This window comes from Ochlerotatus camptorhynchus, unplaced genomic scaffold (assembly GCF_037179485.1).
Source record: "Ochlerotatus camptorhynchus isolate MF236.1 unplaced genomic scaffold, CSIRO-AGI_Acam_v1.1 ptg000141l, whole genome shotgun sequence".
NCBI classification, from domain to species: Eukaryota; Metazoa; Arthropoda; class Insecta; order Diptera; family Culicidae; genus Ochlerotatus; species Ochlerotatus camptorhynchus.
The window spans coordinates 3,991,109-4,014,831 of NW_027040631.1; the positions used below are offsets into that span (position 1 = coordinate 3,991,109).

Sequence of the window (23,723 nt, forward strand, 5' to 3'; positions counted from 1 at the left end):
ACAAATTTAAAAAAAAATTGTGTATGGATAATTGTCTACGCAGGGGGAGGGAGGGGGGTGCAAGAATCGCAAACACAAAATCGTGATTGAATAATACTTCCTGGGAGGTCATTTCACTTGGCTGGCTTCTTTTCTGTCGTTTTCGTGTTGATGTTTCCTTTTTGTGCATTGGGCGATCTTGAGGCAAGAATCGATCTTAGTGAATCGACTAATTTTTGTTTTGAAAATAATCGATTCACGGATTTAATCAATCATTTTGAATCGATTCATTTTTCAAAATGGCACAACAATGTTTCAAATATAACGGATCATAGAAAAGTTGGTGCAAATTAAGCCAAGTTCAGTCTAGAGTTGATATTGCGTTACATAAGCTATCTTGTTATGACATTTCACCCATAATAGTCATTTAGTGTGATAATTGATATCATTTAAAATTAAATTGTGTAGTACGTACGCAGTAATTGTTGTGAGTGTAACATACATCACTGCTGCTCATTAAAATAGGTGTAGGCAAAATAAATGCGAAATTTTAGGTTATTTTCATTCAACTTCATTTTATTCGACTATAAAGTTAAGCATTCGATAGTGTAATAAAAATTAAGTAATTGCACGAGAAAACTTAAACAAAACATTAAATGACTCGCTCATTAGAATCAAACAAAAAATATACCTGGTCAGCGTGAAATAGGTGTGTTACATAAAACTATAGCATAGAAAGCTTGAAAATTTAATCGTATAAGTTTTATTAGAAACCGCTGTGCCCTCCATTGCACAGTGGTTTGAATGCTCAATATCACGAACTTTTTTATTTGCGCCTTCAATGACGGTTTTTTTTTCACTATGATGTTTTTAAAGAGTTTTTGTATAAAATAAGGCGCAAAGACTAGTGATATGTTTTAGTTCGGAACTCCACCACAGGCGGCGCTGCAAAATCTAACTTTTTACATCTACAAGATAGGTATGTGTTGTCTTCAGCAAAGTTGTAGATAATTTTACTACAAAAATCTTTGGTCAACACACCAATCCTCTATATTCCTTGGTTGTTGAGATACGTAGCGTTTTATATGACTGTTCAACAAAATTTAGTTTTTTTTCAGTTCTTATAACATATAAAAAACTATTGGTTTTAGAATACTATAAAGACTACAAATATTTGTATTTTATCAAAATACAAAACTTTGTTGAAGACGTCCAAAGGTATCGATTACACAGACTGAGTTATTCACAAATTTATTAAAAAAAATTACATATTTTGTTCCTCACAGACAAAATCTGGCAGGTGAATCTTGAATAGGGTGAAAGCGTGTTCAAAAGTTATCTAAAATTCCATTGAAACATTTGTCTCTTTTAGTATCCTCGTTGATTGTTTTGTATTTTTAAAAGGTCGTTCCGTAGTTCAGTGACAGCGCGCATTTGTCAAAGACTGAATCAAAGTAGGCCCAGTGATAATATAGCAAAGTTTGGTCACACATTGATCGATTTGGCTGCATTAAACGCATATTACTTAGAAAATAATCCTTTTATAGTGAAGTGAAGGTATTTTTTTTTCTACATTTCCATAGCAGATCCGAAAAGTGAGAAAAGCATGTCTTTCAACAATGAAGGTAAGTGCAACCATGTATAAGGTATTCATTGTCAATTTCCAATTCATGATATAAATGAGTTATGTATGGAAGTTATTTGCTTGTGACAATTTCAAAAATAGTTTAAATTATAAGTTATCAAATAAAATTTCAGTTGAAATCGACAGGCGAAAGCTTTTTAAACTGTGGAAAGAATTTAAGGGAAACGACATTGACAAATCAAACGTTGTGCCCAGAGAAGTTTTTAACTGTTACGGCATTGATTATTTTTCAATGCCAGAAGTGGCAGCTAAAGTCAACAATTTTGTGAAGGCGACATGCAAATATTAAAAAAAAAACTGTGGGAAAACCACAACCGGACCATGTCATACATGCTTGAAAGCAGTCGTGGTTATTTCGATAGCCCCTTCAAACTACCGCAGAAAGTTGTTGATCGTTTCCCTTGTACTTCTGGATCTTCCAGTCGTGGAAGAAAATCTTTGGCGTTCGAAGAAAGTAGCGAGGTTGTTAAGAGACGCATGACGTCTTCAATGCGGTCTAACTACCCAACAGATGAACTTGCATTTGCAACCCGAATGAAATTGATGCTGCGTCCATTTTAAAACAGGCAACGCAAACAACTCCGACAAGAGCCGTGAAAATAGTTTCGGCTATGCAATCATCCAAAAATGGCTTTGTACCCTATTCGGAGACGGAAGCTCTTGCGTTAATATTGGATCTTAATTTATCGAAAAACCAATACGAAAAGATTCGTAATTGAGCTCTGGATCGGAATGTGCCTTTGTATCCGTCCTACTACAAAGTGCTGCAAGCTAAAAAGTGCTGTTATCCCAATACAGGGTTAGTAGTTTCGGAAACGTCTGCAGAAGTGAATCTAAAGGCAATGAGGAATGTTGATGTGAATGCGTGTATGCTGGAAAAGTTTAGTGATGACGAATTGGAGAAAATGTCTTTAACGATTAAGTAGGGATTCGATGGCACAACTAGATTAAGCGAACACAAGCAAGTATTTGGAGATGATGATGGTACTAAATGCGATGCAAATATGTTTGTTACATCCATTGTGCCTATCAAACTGGAATCAAATGGGAACATTTTTTTTTCCAGAACATACGTCCCTGCTCAACTCGGTACTGTCGACCGCTGCGAATCCAGTATGTTTCTGAAACGACTGAAGCTACGTTGTTCGAAAAGGAGTACATCGATAACCAAATCGACAAGATGCAACCCATCGTCATTAAAAAAAAAAGGCGGACGCTGAAAATTTCCTGTAACATGCTATTAACTATGCTCGACGGCAAAGCTATAAATTCCCTAACAAGATCGACGGAAAACAAACCAAAGGAAAAAAAAAGAAAGTTTGTAATTGCTTCCATAAAAACTGAATAATTTTGAAATGGGCTGAATAACTTCGCAAAACTTCGGAAAGTACTGTATCAATTCTTTAAAGTTTGCAATCACTTCCTCAATAACTGAATCATTTTGTAATAACTGAATCACTTCAGAAAAGATTGGAATCCCTTCAGAAAATATTGAATCACTTTGGGGAGCACAGAATCATTTAAAAAAAGTTCGAAATCTCTTCTGATTCTTATCACTAAGCCATATTAGTACTCAATTGTGGCACATCGAAAAAGGTCTTGATTTTGGCTACATAGATGAAGTGCAGTCAACTTTCCACAATGTTATATATATCGAGTTATAGAACCGTAGTAAAAACGAATGTCATGGCTTCTGCGATAGCGAATTTGCATGGGATTGTTATTCTATAGCTCGATGGTCCCTTCAATATCAAGTTGTAGAGAGTGCCATTTTGTTTCCAAAAACGAGATCTATCTGTACTGACATTACATTACATTAGGAAAATTTGAAATCAATTTGGAAATGTTCAGAATCACTTCAGAAAGTACTAAATAACTTGAGAAAAGATTAGGACCACTTTGGAAAGTATTGGACCATATCGAAAAAAAAGGTTAGCAAGTACAGAATCACTTCGAATAGCACTGAACTGTATAAAAGTTTTAAATAACTTCGGAAAAAAATTGGATGAACTGGATCCTTGTATTCAGCTTTAATAATTTCGGAAAAGCTTGAGTTCAGTTGGGAAAATGTTGAATCGCTCAAGGATAGACTCACTTCCGAAAGTGTTAAATTTTCTGGACTGATTTACCACTTTCTGAAGTAATACCACGAGCTCTTGAGAACGTCTGAAACAAAAACCTGTTATAGAGGTAACAACGATATCTGGTAACATCAATTGTAACAGCACAAACATCTTTGGTTGTTATTTTTTTTTTTTTTCAAAAATTTGCGTAGCTTCGATTGCGTTATTGACACGCACGCATGGTCGAGGAGTTTGGCATTCCACTTTTTCTAAAAGTAGGAAAAGTTGAGTTCACGAGGTTTCCTTGATAAAAGGTTCTTAAGCGAGAGCCACATGGAATGTGCCATTTTGCATGAATCTACATATTTTTATCGTTGGAGTTCTGTTATGCTGTTAAATAATTCATGCTATCTTAACAGTAGTCATAATTTATAACTACTCAAGATATCACAAATCAAAATCCATCATGCTGAATGAATTGAACAGCAATGTAGAAACCAAATTGGTAATGATTTGTAAAGCGAATCCATATTTAGGTATCTTCGTATTATTTTTCGTTTGTTTTTTGAATCTGTTCGGATCGAATAAAACAAACCGTTCTTGAATCAATCTTTTCTTACAGGTAGATCAAACTGCAATTTTATGAGAAATTCATTGAAATTAGTACAGTATTTTCATGAGCTTTAGTGTTAGTATTACTCACAATTTTAGTTTGTTTTCCGTCTCAAAACTTTGATTGTCTTACCAATTTCGCTTCCAATACTATGCCAGAAACAATTAAGCGCATTAAAATTATTTATTTTCAACGTTTTCTGCATGTTTTACCTGTCTGCCAATCTATCTTGTCGATCCGTCTATCATCGACTAACCTCCTCTTTGTGTCGTAAAACTGTAATTTAATTATTTCGTTCTAAATGTGTTTCAATTTGTGTATGTTGAACTAACATGGTGTATTAAACTGCGGTCAATTAATTATTTTACCTTCTCAAAAAACGCACCGTAATTTCACTTTTTTCCAACAAACACGCTCTAAATCTCAATCTACAATGAACTAAACTTCAGCCTTTCTTTTCTATTTGTTTACTTCTCCTCTGCACGACTTCTGTCAGATAAACTTCTAACTATTTTTTCTATCTCTTTCTCACCTGTCACCTTGTCACGCCTCATCGGCCGATCGCGAGGCGGAACGGTCCGTGTTGCCAGAACAGAATCCACATCCATAATTTTCCCTCTTAGTAAGCCTCGTTCATGCGACTTAAGAAGGGCAACCGAGTGCTTCGGAGCGGCTTAGGGCAGTAAGGGCTTCATACTGTGGAGGTTTTGATTTGGTAACTTACTGCTAGTTTTGGAAACTTTTTTTTACTCGAGGTTTTGCCCACGAATGTTTAGGAAAATTTCTAGAAATTCAAGACCATCAATTGAAAAGGCCTTAACTCCATTTTGTAAACAAACCTTGTAAGGCCATTTTCTCGCGAACCGAAACCTTCATTCGCAAACCTAAACCACAATCGGATAGAGGAGAATTTCCCCTACCTGTTCATTATGTTGGTTTGCGAATGAAGGTTTAGGTTCGCGAGAAAATAGCCTTACAAGGTTTGTTTACAAAATGGAGTTAAGGCCATTTCAATTGTTGGTGTTGAATTGTTCAAGGTTTTTCCTGAAATTTTGAGAAAGTTTAGTATGATATAAGATACATAAGAAAACGAAAATTATGATGCATGGAAAAAGTTGACGGGACTTTTGGAAATTAATCATAATTTGAAGAAGTAAGGCTAAAGGGAATTAGTAAATGTTCAAGGAACATTAGAGAAATGTTCCGCCCCTCGAGATTTTGTTGTGTGGAAAATGCCACCTTCGTCACCTGTTGAGTACGATGCTGCTCATCATGCAGATGTGATATAGTGCAAATGTCTTACAACATACCATATGCGTCAGGGGCGAACGCATCGTTATTTTAGGTACATTTATATTTTAAGGGTGCAGGTCAATATTGGGGCGACTACTTAGCTCAAATTTTAGGAACACAGCACTGACTCGGACAATACTGAATCATTTCAGAAAGTTAACTTGCATCGATTCAACTTTTTCCGAACTGAATCCAAACTTGTCAGAACGGGTTTGATATTTTCTTAAGTGAGTTCCAGATTTTTGTTAACTGCTTTGGCAATTGGCAAGGACACAATCTTGTTTAGGTCATCTAGCTTTCCTAAAAGTACAGACCTTTGTGAGTTGATACGTGATGGTAGATTGTTTTGAAGCCAGGTTGGATTTCGGTTCGATCGTTTGAAATTTGTGCTTGGATTTTTTAGAATAGAACTTGCTGATTCCATACGATGGTTGAATTTATCAATTTTTGAGAAAACCGAGCTATTCACAAACATACGTATTTTATTGGAAGTTCGGGTTTCCTGTTCAGTCAAGTTGGATTTTAGCTCCATTCTTTGAAAAATAGGCTTAGATCCATACGTGATGGTACATTTTTTGAAGCACGCACAAAGACAGGTTTGAATTGACAAAAGTACGTATTTTTGATAAATTTGGTTTTATGTTCAGCCAAAATGGATTTTGGCTCCTTCCTTTGAATATTACACAGCAAAAAATTAATTTTGATATGACATCAAAGTGGATACACTTCAATCGTGTCGAAAATATAGTGTAATATTACTTGCCAAAAATGACAAAATTATCATTAATACAGTGCATGAACTGACATTACGCTGCTTTTACTGCGTTGAATTTATTAAAATCCAGTTGTCCAGTCACAAAACAAGCGTTTCCACACCGCTATATCTAGTGATAATCCTATGAAAACACCCAGCTAGGTCGTTAGACGATCAGACGACAGCAGCGAAGGTTTCATTAAAGGCTATAAGCCTTTGTGAGAACACAACTGTCTTCAATCCATCTAGACGAGGCTGCTGAATGATCTATTTAAAGGGGAAACAATGGTTAGCGTAAGTTCACAATCACAACCACCTATAATTATTCATAAGAAATACCTTTTGCAAATCAACCGCCACTGCAACATGCCCAGATTTGACGACATCACCATCCTCACGGTTCACTGTATTGCTTACATGTGGCACAAGAGTCGTTTGATGGTGCAGCCTCGGTCGTATGTCCGGAAGTGCCGAAACACATGTTTCGCATTGCTCGTGTCCAAGTTTTACCATCGATATTTTCATATCCTTCAGGATACGCCGATTAAATGGTTAAATCCGATGGCAAATACAGCCGATTTGGAGCATACGCACGTCGATAATGTGATATGATCGGTTTGTATTTATCGATATGTGCTCCAGTTCCAGTGCTGCGAACATATTTTCCTCGCTTGGGAGCCTTCGATAGAGCATCATCGTCGACAGCATCATCAGCGTATCGGTAGATAGTATTTAGTATTAGTTCTATGATCAACGAAAACTTACCCGAAGTGTTCCCCGTAGCCCAACGTATTGAGGAAGAACTTTCTACACACGGTTGGCGATTCGTCACTTGCCACAGCTCGAATGTGAAAATCATACGAGTGACGCTTCCTGAGCTTATCGTCGGTGAAACGATGTCGGGTACGTCTTTCCACGGCTTTACGCTAGACCCTTGCTCGTATGAAACATTTTTGCTCCGAAGCATCCAGTGTAAAAAAAAATGTTGGTGTTGATCCTGTCATCTTTGGAGACCAATTTGTCACATTGCTTGGTGCAGCCACAATTCTCCAAAATTTCCTATGGAAATCTCTTTCTCGGAGCTTGGCTTGACTCCTCGATATCTCCGTCCATCTCAAAAAAGCTGTCGTCCAAATACTTCGGTGAACACCGGTTTTCTGACACTGAATCGTTGCTGGGGATCTTTTCTTGCACCACCAATGGAGAAGATTCGAAAAAAAGACCGTTACAAAGTCTTATGCTCGTAACGCGAAAACCGCTCACTGTCCCTAACTTCAAGATCGAATCCTGGACACTCTTCATCGTAACTTTCACCGTACCCGTAACCCCACATGCTAGTTAACGGCTCATTAGCGCCGTAGTTTGTGCGAGAAGCCGGGATGTTGAAAAAATAATAAGAACGTAAATTTACGCGTCCGATATTGACATTCAACTGCTGCAGAAGTGAACCGCAATTAATGTCCGAGTGTAGGAGATCAGCGGTAAAGGTAGCCTTAGAGACGCCTCGGACATCAAATTACAGCGACTTTCATATCTAGGGAGGTTGAAAGGCGAAAAGTACAAATCTTCGCTGGATGGCTTCAATACGATTGTGTAAAAAGGAGCCCATACTGCGGAACAGTACTCTAATGTGGAGCGGACTAGGGAACAGTAGAGTGTTTTTAAACATAAAATGTCTTTGGCGAAATGAAAAATGAAACCAAGTTTAGAAGATGCCTTAGCGGAAACATAAGCCACATGGTCCTTGAAGGTGAGTTGTGAATCAAGTAGAACGCCTAAGTCTTTAATGGTAGATTCACGGCTTAATATTTGCTGCAGGCTGTAAGCATAACAGATAGGTGATTTTTTCCTGGAAAACGTTATAATGGCACATTTAGAAGCATTTAATACCATTCTGTTCTTGTCACACCAAACAGTAAAAACGTCAAGCTGCAAAGTATACAAAGTATAGTTTGAAACCGTCCGCATAAGACGGCGGATGGCAACGGATCGAAAAGTGAACGTCATTCAGATACATTAAAAATATGAACGGTCCCAGATGACTGCCTTGAGGTACACCAGAAGAAACAGCGAACGGTTGAGAAAAATGATCTCCAATCTTCACTGACATATGATGACCTCTTTCCATCTCGCGTATGATTAATGATGCGTATTGAACGAGATTTGTAGCGGTCAACCTCTTCGGCATAAATTCGTGTTGTTCAGTCGCGGTAACTAGAGCGTGTGTGTTTCAAATAATCTAGCACCAATAGATCCGTATTGTACATTGTAGAAGGTAAGCCCGATTCCTTCCGTTGACGTTCACATGATTCCAGAAGCTCTTGGGATTTGCTTTGAGTTTAGTTTGTAGATGGCGCTGATGGGCTTGATAAAGCTGTTTGTTGAGCCGCTTATACTGTTTGTTAACGAGGTTGTACTTCCTCTTCGATGCATCCGTTCGAAGTTTACAAAATGTCTTCAAGGTAGCTCGTTTGGATGACTTCAGTCGCTTGAGTCGGTGGTTGGTCCAAGGAAGGTTACTAGATATGGGTGGAGTTGTCATGGGTACAAACTGGTCGATCGCATACACGACAATATTCGAGAAAATAGAAGAGGCAGCATTCGCATCACGATCTCGGAGTTCATCGTCCCAGCTGATGTTTTCGAAAAAGGTTCGAAACATCCCTGTGATTCCTCGTGGAAGTGCACAGGACTCCTCGGCTTCCATCAAAGCGAGTGTCACGTCAACACATTCCTTCTCATTCCTTTCTTGATTGTATTGTCTTTCTTGTATTGCCTAATTTGAGATCACCAGTTTTTACACATTGAGGATGATTGCTAGTCCTCTCAAGCATCTCGTCTATTGGTTCTCTGTGTAATTACAGCTGGTCTGGCAATAACAGAGTAGCAACCGTGGGTGGTCAATCATGCTCATGCCCATGCTCAAGAGAATCGATCAATGTTACTTAGGACCTAATGCAGGATTTCAGCTTGAAACTCTGTCACTCTGACTTACTGCATCCATCTGAACAACTTTACCGAAGACAGCAACCATCTATATAGTCGGAATGACGATATTGGAACGAGTCTTTTTGTTAGTTTTGTTTTCCCCATCATGGCAAGTGTTTGCCAAGATTTGCATAGCTGAGTACTTAGTAAGAAGTTTCATTGACATCTCAGCAAGCGGAAGAAAAAAAAAAACCGATACTCATCCATCAAACGTCACTTCTGCTGATCTCAATTAAATTTGATTGCCGGCAGCCTGACTGTGCAAATATTGGCAAAAATGTCCGAGAATCGGAACTAACAGTATAGCAATCAGCATCAGTGGGAATTTTCGGTTAAAAGTCAATGACATGTGTCTAAACTTATGTTAAATACGGCATAATCAACATTGGATTAAAAATAACCTTTTAAAACCTTTAACGAATTTGAAAACATAGATCTAACGCCAAATCGCTCCCACTGTCCACCGGGAGCATTGGAGTCCCACTTCGCTCCTGTAAAATGCTGAGTTCCCACTTTGAATCCAAGCAACCACTGCCTGAAGCACCCCGGAGTATCCGCTGACGACGACGACGACACATACGACAACGACGACACATACGACGGCAGCGGCTTCTAAATTCCAAGAGTGACGAAGACACGGTCAAACAGCACGACATGGCCCCACCAGAAAAAAAATGTTTCCCAAGCTCTTCGTCACCCACCCACCAGCCGCCAATGCTTCCAGCAAAGCGCAAGCTACTCACCGAATCGGTTGGACGAAGGAGCTCACTGTGCGAAAAGAAAGATTTGCCCCTTTTCGCCAAGTGAGAGGTCTATAAAAGCAGGTACGGGATGGCCGAAAATTTCGAGTCGTTCGCCGTCAGAGCAGAACGCCTAGTGTGTGTGCAGTAGTAGTGCAAAAATTTTATCCATCTCCATCCGCAGAGATTATAACCCACCGGACACCGGCGATTGGCGGCAGGTTTTCCCTCCCGCAGGATATCCCCCACAGATAGAAGCGTGCACCGGAGTGTTGTGTGGTTAGTAGGAGTCACTCACCGTCTCGAATCTTGCCGTTCGTAGCAGGAGGCTGTGATTCTCGCTCTCTCGAGCTTTCCATTAGCGGAGCGGAGAGCGTGCAAACGTAGCTTGTATGCAAGAAATGTGAGGCTGGACAGCCGAACTTGTGTGTAATCTCGCGGCTCGCGGCTCGGTGGCTCATCTCCAAGCAGTAGTAGGCGCGGGAGCGAAGAAGGTGGAGCAGAGCAAACCGACGACGACGACGACGACGAGCGCAGAAGAAAACACACGGACCGAGAGCCCGCTAGTTTTTCTTCTTTTAAGCGGGCAGCAGCAGAAAAACAGCATTAGTAGAATAAAACACTTGAACCGAAGAAGACGAACACCGCGAGCAATCATCTTCTCATCATCAACCAACTTTATAAACCATCATCATTCGGGAATAGTGTGTAGTATATCTTTTTCTTCGATTCAAGTGCGCGCGGGACACACAGGAACCGGAGGAACAAGTACTGAAATTTTGCTAGATTTTTTAAAAGAGTGATTTTTTTTTTTTTTTTTTTTTTAATCAATGTGACGTTTGTGACTGAGAAACCAACGAAAAAGCAATTTTTTGTAGGGAAAATCGAGAGAAGTGAATTTTTCGGTGGTTTTTTGGATTTTTGTTAACAAGAGCAAGAGAACGAGACAGCACTGCACAGGCAAAGCAGGAGAGCGCTATACAGAGAGTGTGTGTGGGGAACATACCAAGAAATTGCAACACACATAGGAGAAGGAAAAAAAAAAGATTTTTTGTACATATCTCTCCCTGTGTCGCTGGCTGGCTGATGGTTGGTTGGCTTGCTGGCTTGCCGGGAAGGTGGTGAAGAAGATCTGTGCGCCCTCTCTTAGTTTGGTCGTGAACGCCAGCCGAGCCAGTAGTAGAGTTAGCGGTCCGGTCTGGTCAAGCATCATTCCCGAGATTCAGTTTCAGTTCAGTGGTCAAAGTGTGTGCAAGTGCGTGCAGTTTGGTCCGCGACGGGGCCTGCCTACCTAGATCTAACAGTTCTTTTTTTTTTTTTGAATACTGCTAATGGAAATAACTGGCCGCCTACTTAGCCGAGGCGCTGAATCCGGGAAAACAGTTTACCGCTTTTCGAATGTAGTGTGACATTTTTTTCGGAATAAAAAAAAATCAGAACCATACACAGCAACGGATATTCTACAATTCGATATTTTTTTGAATTTTTTTTTTACAGGAATTAACGGTATTAGTGAAGAACAAAAAAATAGTGCATTAGTTTCGGAAAAATATTTTTTTTTTTTTCATTGGAAATCAGCGACAAGAAACAACTCGTGGTGATCCGGGAATAGTTCGGAACGGAAATCATAGTGAAAACGAACAACGCACAAGTTTCGACAAAAGTTAGTGTGATTGTAACGAACACGTAAGACATAGAAGTTTGGCAATAAATTGGAGCAACCGAGAAAGGGCAACGGACTGTGAGAAGCTGGGAGGTTTTGCGGCCAGCACCATTGACGGGAGATTATTTAGCGAATATTAGGTGAGTAGCTTAACCGTGGTTCTGCTGTTGTTCAAATGTGATTAAATGATTTTTAAGCTAGCTGTGTTCAGTTAACGGCATTTTGAGCTCAGGGGCTTTGTATTGCAAAGACTTATCGAATGTTTTGATGTTTCATGTGAAATATGATTTCAACTACAGGGCTTTCCTGTTTTTGGAAACATGACCTCATCAGCTAATTATTTTCTCAAATTTATGCTACTGGTTTCTGGACAATTTTTCATAAAATTCCAAGTAGAAAGGATCCCCGAAGAATGGTCTAGTGAAATCAGGCAAAGAAGATAAAAATCTTGTGTTGTCAAAAACGGGAAGGTACTGTATTCCAGTATTAAACAAAATTTTGTGATTTTTCTTTTGCAAAAGCAATCAATTAAGTTCAATTTAAGTTTTAAACGAAGATCAGTCAAACTTGATGGTTCGGAACTCAAATTATACGTTCTTAAAAAAAATCACCAATATTCAGTTACAGTTAACAATGTCCACAACGCGAAAGAAGATTTCCCTTTAACTGATTTATTACGAATTTGTTGTTCTACAACAGCGATGGCGACCACCCAAATGGAGTTGTGGAACGTTGACTGAGTATGATCTTGGATCGTTTTGACATTCTTTGTGTGACTCCAGGTGAACAAAGCTAATTCATACAGTTAACAATGCACAACTGGATATTCGCCAAGGCGGTACTGAATTATGGAATCTTAGAACCGTAATTAAACATGATTTTCTGGAATATTACGAAAATCCCAGCAAGTGCTTGTCCTCAGATTTGTTATTTGATCTGAATAAACACAGTCAAATCTCCCTAGCTTGATTTTCTGTAGCTTGATATTTTCTCTAATTCGATTAGAAAAACAGACTATTTCGATCACTCCTGCCATATAAAGCTTTGGATACACTTTCGTAACTTGAAAACTATAGTTCAAAATCGAGTTTAAAAGTGAGTTGACTGTGCTCTAAATATATGATGCATATCAATAGATATTCTTCAGAACCTTGTTCAACTTGCATGTGCGCTCGCAATAATTCACTCGAAATCTGAACCAAATTTCAAAAATCTTTACGAATCTTCATCAAAATTTCAAAAGGGCGAAACTGCTTTTGTAAACAAATACTTTAGTCTTCGATTTCCCGCGAATAATAGCTCGCATCCCAAGTAACAATTTTAGTTTAGTAAGGTTCCGTAGACCATGATTTGGACTTGTAGAATGCTATAAAACCTCTGCATTGTTACTTGGAGTATGCAAACTTATAACGCCACCAAGTAGGGAAATGTTTCATCCGCCAGCTGGTTTGGATAGTTTGCAGACGTGAGCTTTGATTTGCGATAAATCGGTGGTTGAAGCTATTGTTTCCAAAGGCAGTTTCGCCCTAATAAAAGTCTGACTATCGAAATGAACAAAATTCAGTTTGTGAATCAGGAAATCCATGGAACAGTAATTACAGCTGATGGAAATTAAATCCGACTCTTTCGAGGATTTTCTGTCTTGATATTTGGCTCCGAACTCAAATTGATTGCAACCTATGCCATGCCGATTGAACATGCCTCATCCAATCGACAGATCTTAGTGAACTTGACCTTTCTACCAAGAGGGCACGGTCAAGATCGCTGCTCAACATAAGTACCATGAAACCACCCAAATCCTATTCCATGGGTGGTATCCACTTTGTTTGCCACTGAATGATTGTGGCGAAAGGATAATTCAATATCTATTTCCTAACATTGAATTGCGGTGTCCGATTTCGAAATTTAAAGTAGCACACTTGTCGCAGTAGGTTTATCAAGGAGCTTTTATGTGACTTGAGTGGTTGCGTCAGTTCAGTTAAACCTCTGGAGTCTTCTTAGTTAGTTTTTATTAATCGATAATTCTCATTTCCAGCGTATGACAATGATCACACATTCCAACAAAAAATCTTCGTAAAAGCCTAGAAATATGCCATAGTTTCATCATGTTTAGGAACGACCTTCACCTTGGCAGGAAATCGAGTTCCTAGTAGCAAGCTTGATTGCACTTACAGTCAAGTTGCAGCTAATTCCTGCGACAGAAGCGAAAGAGATAGTTCAAGACTAACATTTCAAATTGAAGCCATTAAAATTATTCAGTTCGATGGCTCATTTTTAATGAAGTTTTACTCTTGACTTCAACTGGACATGTGTAGTTAAGCTGCCGGAGGTGAACCAGCTTTTGGGCTGATAGTATGCTAAATAAAGAACCAACAACAACAAGAAATCTATAGTTAAGAAAACTATGATCAGTAAAAGGCACCACGGCTCCGGGAAGCTCCCGCGATTGAGCCTTTCAAAGAAATTAACTGAAAATTTACCTGAATATTTCATACGAATGAGTTCAGATTCAGAATTGGATGAATGTGGGCCTCTTAGTGGAATACCTGTATAAAGAGAGAGAGAGAGAGAGTAGGATTAGTAATTTTCTTTTGATTCCACTACCTTATTAGCTTATCCTTGACAGATACGCGTATTACGTTTATAATGTGCAGACATTTTCAGTGTCTTGTACTAATACTTGACAAGTTGAGCTTGGGATTTTTTTTTTCAAATGTCTATAAATACCGTAATGATCCGAATACCAGACAGTCTAATCCAGACATTGCATTTTTAATTAAGTATTACGTCTACTTTGTATGAACGATGACATAAGGCCACGATTGAATTTACGTGCTATTTTGAACAATGATAATAAATATTCATGGTTTGATTAGCGTAGATTATGGCAAATTTTTTGTTCTAATCTAGCATCGAATTAAATTTAGTAAATAATGAATAAAATTGAAATTTCAGATAGGGCCAAACACTGGCACACTTACCCTAATACAAAAAAACGGTAATCGACCCAAGTAACCATCAAAGGGGCGTAATTGCTTTTCTAAAGAATGGCTTTAGTCTCCGATTCCTCGCAAATAAAAGCTCACCCCAATTTACATGCTATTTTGAACAATGATAATCAACTTTTAAACGTGTCTGGATTTACGGACTAAGTGTCCGGTTTTCGATGCATTACGGTATTCAAATTTAAGGATATAGTTAAATAGTGAATCCCATGGATCATCACACAGCTGGAATAGATTTCTCTCTTTCCTCATCATTTAATAAATTATCACTCCAATCTGACTGAGAAGGTACACTCGTTGAGCCGAAAGGCCTATTGAATTCCTGTGTTTCTGCGGATTTCTACACACTCTCTCTGATTCTGATCACAAAGTTATTTAGGATAACCAGAATCCAATCTCAAACCAATCGTAAATGCACTTCGAATGCATCTACCGCATCATTCGTCAAAAATAACAGGCGAGCAATGATAGGTTCTAGCCGTCATCAGTTTCATCGCGTAGTTTTAGTCGCAAATCCGAGATAAACACTTCAGTAGGTCTATGGATACCTTCATTGTTTTCCCCAAATAAATTTATAAAATATTCCACCCTACCGAACTTGATCGTCCCTTCAACATCCAGTAAGGATCAATCGACTGGTTGCAAATTGGAGAAAGAGCCATCGACTGATGAAGAATACCGAGTAGCGGTGGTGAATCCATACAATTCCTGGCCTAGATTTGGGAAAATTGCATTTCCCTTGATCGATTACTCAGTTGCTGAACGATTCTTCCAAGCAGGCGACGCTTCACGTAGATCGCGTCTGAATTGACGATGCAGTAGCAGCGAAACAGGCGAGAAACCGAGAGAATGTGAAAAACGTTATCTGCCGAGTGTGAAGGCCCAAGTGCAATGACAGCGGCAGCGGAAAGGCTCTACTTGTCGGATTGAAACCAAGTTAGAACGAAATCGACTTCGGTTAGGCAGCTTGATGTCGTTTGTGACAACTGTCAAACTTGCCGTTTCCGTTTCGCTTCTACCAACATTGCGTTTGGGCCTTAAGCTCCGATTGGATGCGTAAAAACTGAACCGACTGAGTAATAGAATCGTTTGGAGTCATATAAGGAGTTTAAATTCATTGACGTGAAACTGCTCGTCACGTTCAAACGTTAGGTTCAAACCTAGAGAGCAAACGTCGGTAGGTTTTCGAATCCCAGACCCAAAAATTTTCTCGACTTCTCTGGTCATAAGCAGCGTAAAAAGCCGAGAAGAAGAATTAGAAAGCAAGCCAGTGATTCTCTCTAGGAAACTCTTACTTTCCTGGTGCAAACGAATGCATTCGGAAGCGGCGTACCATGGACGTACGAATCGTTGAAAGCTGTCATTTTTTTTCTTCTCTCGAACCGGTGTTCAACGATCGAAGAAATTCGATCTAAAGGGAAAACGAACGAATTCAAAACGGCTCGAATACGTGTAAACGAATGTTACACGCAAATTCAAATTTGCAGTCGATTCTCCCTTACTCGATCCTTCCCTAACTCGATGTCAAATCTAGAAATCAACTTCGAAACAATTTTACCATCCAAATTTTCTCAATTTACCTCCGTATCTTAATATCCCTTACTTCAATCGATGGTCCCTTCAATATCGAGCTAAGCGGGGTTGACTATATTTTGAAAATTTTAGTTTTATTTGAAAGTACGGATTTGTACGGCTCAAGGGTCATTTGAGTTCTACGGATTTAACATCAAACGAACTACAGTGAACTCTCTACAATTCGATATTGAAGGGACCATCGAGTTATAGAATTATCGAGTTTAAGAACCATAGTATAAATCAATTTCATGGCTACTGTAATAGCTATTTTGTACGGGATTGTTGTTCTTTAATCAGATAATTCTATAACTCGATGGGCCCTTCAATGTCGAGTTGTAGTGAGTTCACTGTAGTTGGTTTGATTGAAGCTAAACCCGTAGAACACAAATGACTCTTGAGCCGTACGAATGCGTACTTTGAAATAGAACTAAAATTTTCAAAATACAGTCAACCCTTTTTAGACCGATATTGAAGGGACCATCGAGTGAGGCAGGGATATCGAGATACGAAGTTCCAAAGTTGATTTTTAGATTTCCATCGAGTTAAGGAGGGATCGAGTAAGGGAGAATTGACTGTGTTCAGCTTTTGAAGCCGAATCACCAGGAAAATATATTAACTGTAATAAATTTTAACCAGGAAAGAAACCTGATTTTGAAAACAGAAATAGATGTCGACTCAATGGCCATTGAGTTGTGGAAAGTTGACTGTGATTTCTAACGATGTTTAGGAACCATAAACCACTTGCAAAATTCTTCCACGAGGTAGAAGTTGAAAACGCCGAATTGAATGATTTTTGGGCAAATTTCTCTAATTTTGTTGGAATATCGGTCGTGAATTCCACCCCGTTCGATGGATTAGATGTCTACGTTTTTATAATATTTGGAATCTAGTCGGAAATCTATGGATTGGATGGAAAGGGACGAGATCGGCGTAGTTGTTAGCATCCATGCCTCTCACGCTAAAGATCACGAGTTCAAATCTCATCCTCGGGCAAGTCACTATAGGGTGATAGTGCCAGGGCCCTAGGATCTAACTCAAATACGAACTACATGTTCATGGTTAGATTTGCGTAGATTGTGACAAAAACTATGTTCTAGCCTTGCAATGCAATAATTTTGGTAAAGAATGAATAAAATTGAAATTTAAGCTAGGCCCAAAAACTGGCTAACTTACCCTTAAACAAAAAAAGTACGAGGTTGTATCCATGACACGACCGTAGATTTGACGTAGGACTACGTGCTCGGTATCAATATTCGGCGACTATGTTAGGGAAACCACGTTTTTGCAGGCAATTGGTGTTAATTTTGATCACCATTTTAACAGTTGGAAATTTGTGTAATTTTCAATAGCGAATTATTGAAAATTGATAAAGTGTTGATTGAGGCAGATTGGTAGAAAAATTTCCAATCGATTGGCTTGTTTAGAATTAAAATCCATCCACTATTGACAAAGTTATAGGTGGTAAAAATCTAACCACTTTTCGTAACGCGGTCAATTTTGTTTATTTTTTTTTAATTGCACCCCCAATATGTAGCCAAAAGACGCAATCATATCACAAAAAAACGGAAATTTACCTCAGTAACAATTCTAGCTGCTGATCAGTCAAGTGATTTAAGTCTTACTTTAAAACCTTACCGCTTTTTCCATAAAATTTTCCAAAATTTACCTCTGAACTCAATATCCTCCATAGCTCGATGGTTCCCTCAATATTGAGTTAGAGACTGTACAACATTTGCCGTAGACTTAACTAGGGGTGTGACTCATCTAAATCTCAACTTTTGATGGTCCAAAAATCTCACACTAGTGAATGTATCTATGAAAAATCTTGTCTCATTCCTTGGAAATCTTAAAAATCTTCGTCAGTCTTCTTTCCATCTACGAAGCTTGCTCGCATCTTACAACAGCAATGCCACATTTTTCCTGCATCTTGAATAGAGTCGCCCCCCTCGAATCTATATCAAATTACAGCTAAAATCTCGTCCAGAAATTGAAAAAGGGCCAATCAGCTTTTGTAAACAAAAATTGGAAGTTCCCCTTTCGTGCGATGGAAAGCTAGCCTACCCAAAGCAACAATAGTATCTCGGCTAGGGGAGAATTTACCCTCACCCGATGATGTTGGTGGTTTGCATAGACGAAAATGGAGCATTACAAGTTTTGTTTACCCAAGCTGATACACCCTTTTCTGGTGCTGGTCGAAAAAATGACCCATTTTAGGATTATTTATAACTTGATAACTGATTGCAGTACTGCAATTGAAAGCTTCAAAATCATATTAAAAAGTTGCTATAACAACTCGTACAAAGCATTTCGTTAGAGTAAGGGAAGTGGGTGTAAAATGAACATGAGTGAGTTCAAATTTGATCGGCTTATTTATTAAAATATCATCCAATTGGGTTCGCTAGGGGTCTTGAGGTTATTGCTTTAACAATGGAACCGAAATCCAAAGTTTCATCAATTTTGGTGCACTGGAACTATTTTAAATCAGTGCGACTACATTAGCAAACATCACCATCGTAGCGCCCCTCGATGGGAGTTTGTTTGGGAGCGAGTTGTGAAGTTAGTATTTTGCTTTAAAACTTGATTTAAAAATCGACATGGAAGTCCATGGGATCGAAAAGAATATCGTTGTGCTCATAAGGCAAAGCTCTTTCGGATGACGTTGAATAGCCGATATATTTTTCAAAATTAAAAAAAAAAGCCAATTCAGCACACAGCTCCATTGTTTACGTTTACAGAATTTTGATGATTTTACCGTTGAAAAAGTTCACTGTTCATTTTACCTGCCAAGTTATTTAAATATACGCCCACCTTCCCTACCGAATTAAGAAGCAACGAAAACGTTTAGAATTTGGAAAGTTTCTCAAGTTTTTAGATAATTTTTTGGTGTCCGAAATGTGTCTTCTTTCCTTTATTTAACGGCAGTCTCTGTTCCGCAATCTACTGCCAATCACCAGCATCGATTGGACATCGATTGCCTTCCATTGACGGCAATCTAATGTGCAGGAAGGCAGCCTACCCTACCTCGGCTGGGATTGAACCCAGACCCATTGGGGTGAGGAAGCAGAAATGTTCTTAGAAGTCTCAGTACTTTGAATTTTATCTTAGCTACTTGAAAATTATTTGAAGAGAAGTAGACCTATTTTAGAAACAGTGAGATTTACGGAAAAAAAAAAACATTTGAATTCTGGGAATAAGATTTTTTTGAAGATTGCATTAGAATTTTTTTAGTTTTTTACATTCTTGAGGTTTGTGAGATTTCTGTCTTCACAGCCTATTGCAAAGATCTCAGATTTAAAAGAAGCCACGGCTCTGGGATTCGGACATAATTTTAGGACTCGGACACTTCTAAGCATGGGCTAGAGAATTAAAAATAAGGGCCAAATGAGTTTTGAGGAAAATTGGGTTCTTTAGGAGGTCTTGAAGTTATTCCATATTCGAAATCTGCATTACAAATGGAACCGATATCAAAAGTTTCATCAACTTTGGTGCTCTGTTGGAAGAAATTTCCGAATCAAATTTGAAGAAACCGCCTAGGAAAGTTGGATGAAGCTTCCGGGCGAAACCGGAAGAAGCTTCCGGGTGAAATCGGATGAAGCTTCCGGACGAAATCGGAAGAACCTCTCCAGAAAAGGTGCAGGAAACTTCCGGGGCAAGGCGACAGAAATTTCCAAAGGTAGTTGGCAGAGACTTCCAGGTAAAGTCCGGTGGAATTCCCGGGTGAACTCTGCAAAAACTTCCCGTGGAAGTTTGTTGTTTATTAATTTATTTGATAAGGCTCAAACGAATTAACTTTACAGAGCCGAAGATTTTTGGTCACTATACAATACATCTTAAAACTATAGTCAAAATGTACAACACAATAAACACTTTATCTTCCGCTATCCAAAATGCCTCCTCCATCAGAACTGGAGCCGCTTCCAGTGGTTTCATTGTATGGCAGTTACGCCAACAGGGGTCAGAGCGCTTTCAGTGCAGCAATGGACGTAAAACGTGGTCAGCACTCACACACTAAACGGTTGCTTTCCAAAGTCGACGACACATCGACCGAAAGAACTGCTGATGAAGAACAATGAGGAGGACCACAGACGATCGCCAGAGGAAGCCTGTAGAAATTCGTGGGGTAGTTGGAAGATACTTCTGAGAAAAGATTAAAGAATTTTCTAGGGCATGTAGAAAGAATCTTTCGTGCTAAGTCAGACAAGGTTCCAATCCATATGAGTAACTATCAAATGAATAAATCAAAGTCAAACATTATATCTGGTTACGGGATGAACATATTTCCCGATTCCCCGGAAGTTTCCAAAAATGTCCAGAAAATGAAGACACTGATCGGAAGAGACTTCCAGGAAAAGTTGAAATGTATCTTTGGAAGTCATAAACCACAGGAAATTCTGGAGAAGTCGGAGGAAACTTTCAGAAGAATTCAGAAGAGTCTTCCACAAGAAGACAGTGGATTTCTGAGGAAACATCAGAAGATACTGTTGGAATGGTAAGTTTGAAGAAACTTCCGTTGAGCGATGCAAGAAATTTCCGGCGAAAGATGGAATAGACTTTCGGGGAGAGATGGAATGTTCCAGAATCATTAGAATCCTTCCGAAGAAGTCGGTCAAAATCTTCAAGGGACGGCAAGTCGACGATGACAGGAGCACATACTGTGGTAGAGGTAACAGTAGCTGCAATTTCCAAACCTACGACTGGATGCCTTCCTTCAGATAACAACTTGAATACGGTACAATCGACAGAACTGTTTCAAACACATCGTCGGTACATGAGCGAGTCGGTTATGATCTCTTTTTACAAGTGCTGGCAGGAGGGGGGATACCCCTCACCATTCCTCTACAACGGGGGAATTTGGTAAAGAGAGATGATCAAACCGATTTGTATCTTCCTAAAAGTTGTCCTTGCTCGCTTACTACTCTCTAAATACAATTTTCACACTGCCGTACTCTAATGGAACTATCAACTCTATACTTTCATCTCTTCATGTATCGTATAAAAATTACCACTTTAGTCTGTTATTGAAATTAGCATCTTCATCTATTCAAGGGAGAGTTGAAAGTAGCTTCACGAAGATGTCCAGAAGAAAGCTTCCGGAGGAAACTAAGGCGAATTATAATCATCAGTACAAATCTTCCGGACCAAAACAAAATATGAAAGTTTATTGAAAGACAGTCGGAGAGTCCACAACTCTATGTCCACTAACTCGATATCGAGTTATATAACCATAGAAAAAATAATTTCTTGGCTGCTGTGATGGCCATTTCGTACGAGATTGTTATTCTTTAACTCGATATTTCTACAACTCGATGGTCCCTTCAACATCGAGTTGTGGAGAGTTCACTCTTACTCCGGCAAAAGTGGTGATTCTAATGACTAATTATCAAATATTATATCTGGACGCTGAATAAAAATATTTCCCGGAATTCCCGGGAATTCCCGAGGAAGATCAATCAGCTGTTTCCCGATTCTTGGGCAGCAAGAAAAGGCCGGCAAATGTTAACAATACTCGCACAGAGTTTTGATTTTGAAAAAAATATTATGTGCATTCTCAATAGAAACTACGCGGAAACTTTTTTCAGTGTATATGTTCTATATATATAAAACATAGTGGCAAACATAAGACCGCGCATAACTCAAGAACGGATCGTCCGATTCTTCTATGGATGCTCATGTGGGCTGCAGCTCGCTGCTTGCGGGGAGCCTTTCGTTGTGTACTAGAGAACGCCACCACTCACCACCCGGTGATTGCATAAACACCGTTTGGTGAGACCGGATGGAATTGAACTTTGAAATCTGTGTTAGGGAAATCGTTTTTCGCAAGCAATCGGTGATAATTTTAATTATCATAGCAACAGTTGCACATTCGTGCAATTTTTAATAGTGTCATTTTGAAAAATGATAAAATCTAAAAATGATAAGATACGTAGAAATATTTCTGATCGATTGGTGTTAAAACTGAGTTATTAACGTTCAAAATCTTTCAAAATTTTGTTACATGTTCCATTTTCGGTTTTCACAAAGTGTACCCCCATATATAAATCACAGACATAGTCCTACATCAAAAATATCATTTTGGGGCGGGACAAAGTTTGCTGGTTCTGCTAGTTTCGTATAAGCTGTAGTGTAAACGGGATAATACTACCATACGAGAATTGTATGATATTCCAAAAACTATCTTGTGGCAAAAATCCTTAGGATAATCGTGTGGAGTCCAATCAATTTGGTCACTCAGTGTACGAGAATGCAAAACAAAACGTCTTGTGACAGAAATCCGTAGGATAATCATACGAATTACAGTCGATTTTTTCGGTCAGTGTATAACAAGACAACGAAAACACCAACACAGTAGCCTGAAAACACAACGATTTCACAACTCCGAATCGATTGTATTCAATGCTGCTTGTTTATCTGCAAAAGGTCTTCATAATTATGCTGTAAAAAAAATACGAACGTGAAGATTTACCCCAATTTAAAGCGATCAAAACAGGCTGCCTGTCATCATTAAAAACACACCCGACACGACAATCCATCATTCCTGCTGCTACTTCAGAATGTATAATTGGCTGCAAATTCCTCCGGAAATTATCGAGAATCCTCAAGATCCTGATCATAATTGATCGTTGAATGATTTATAACAAGACAAACCAGCCGGGCCTTAATTGCCGTGACCAAACAATGTTCCACAAATCAACTGAATTAATTGCTCATAAAATGTTGTACTTCGACATGTAGATTTCGATCCAACAGCGGGGGCAGAAAATGGAAGCAGGATTACCAAAACTGCAATAATTGTTTGCTGATTGTAGTAGGCAACCGATAACCACCCATCCCACCCCACCCGATTAATCACCCGAAAGAGTTACCGATTCAACAGAACAACAATGGAATCACCAAAACCCGGTAACTTAACTCAATTAAAATTCTTCGCAACTGCCAACCTACGGAGATCCGTTGAATTGCGATGGTGAAGGTCACTTCCACTTCGGTTGAATGACTGGTTGGGGCAATAGTCTGTGTGTCTGTGGCACGCGATGGGAAATTCCAATCTCGATGACCCATCCATGACTCGACTGACTTGCTTTTGCGGTCAAAGTAGGTTGCGAAAATCGTTCCTCCTTCCATGAATTGCTTATCTCCAAGACTCGGTGACTTTTCCCAGGAAATCAATTGCACTCTCCTTCTAACGACCGATTAGCATGGGAGCGTACCCCACGCACTCATAATTTGCTGTTAAACATTTCAATTTGGCTTCATTAAACACCCCCACAAACAAACCGGCATTTAGTAAAACACGTAGTAATTTTTTTTTTCTACCACCTATCTGCTCGACTTGGGCCTACTGCGGTCGAGCGAGCGAGCGAGCGAGCGAGCGATGGATGAAGATTAATTAGCTGGGGCAGCGCGA

At 39.1% G+C, this 23,723-nt stretch overlaps 1 protein-coding gene across 1 annotated transcript in view; it reads left to right on the forward strand.

Moving 5' to 3' along the window:
* The first annotated feature begins 11,182 nt into the window (after nt 1-11,182).
* Nucleotides 11,183-23,723, forward strand: part of tnc (tenectin) — a 105,963-nt gene continuing 93,422 nt past the window's right edge. The window contains exons 1-2 of the mRNA XM_065221408.1: nt 11,183-11,475; nt 11,573-11,878. The gene's annotated coding sequence lies outside the window, so the exon portion shown is untranslated. The remainder of the gene's footprint in view (nt 11,476-11,572; nt 11,879-23,723) is intronic.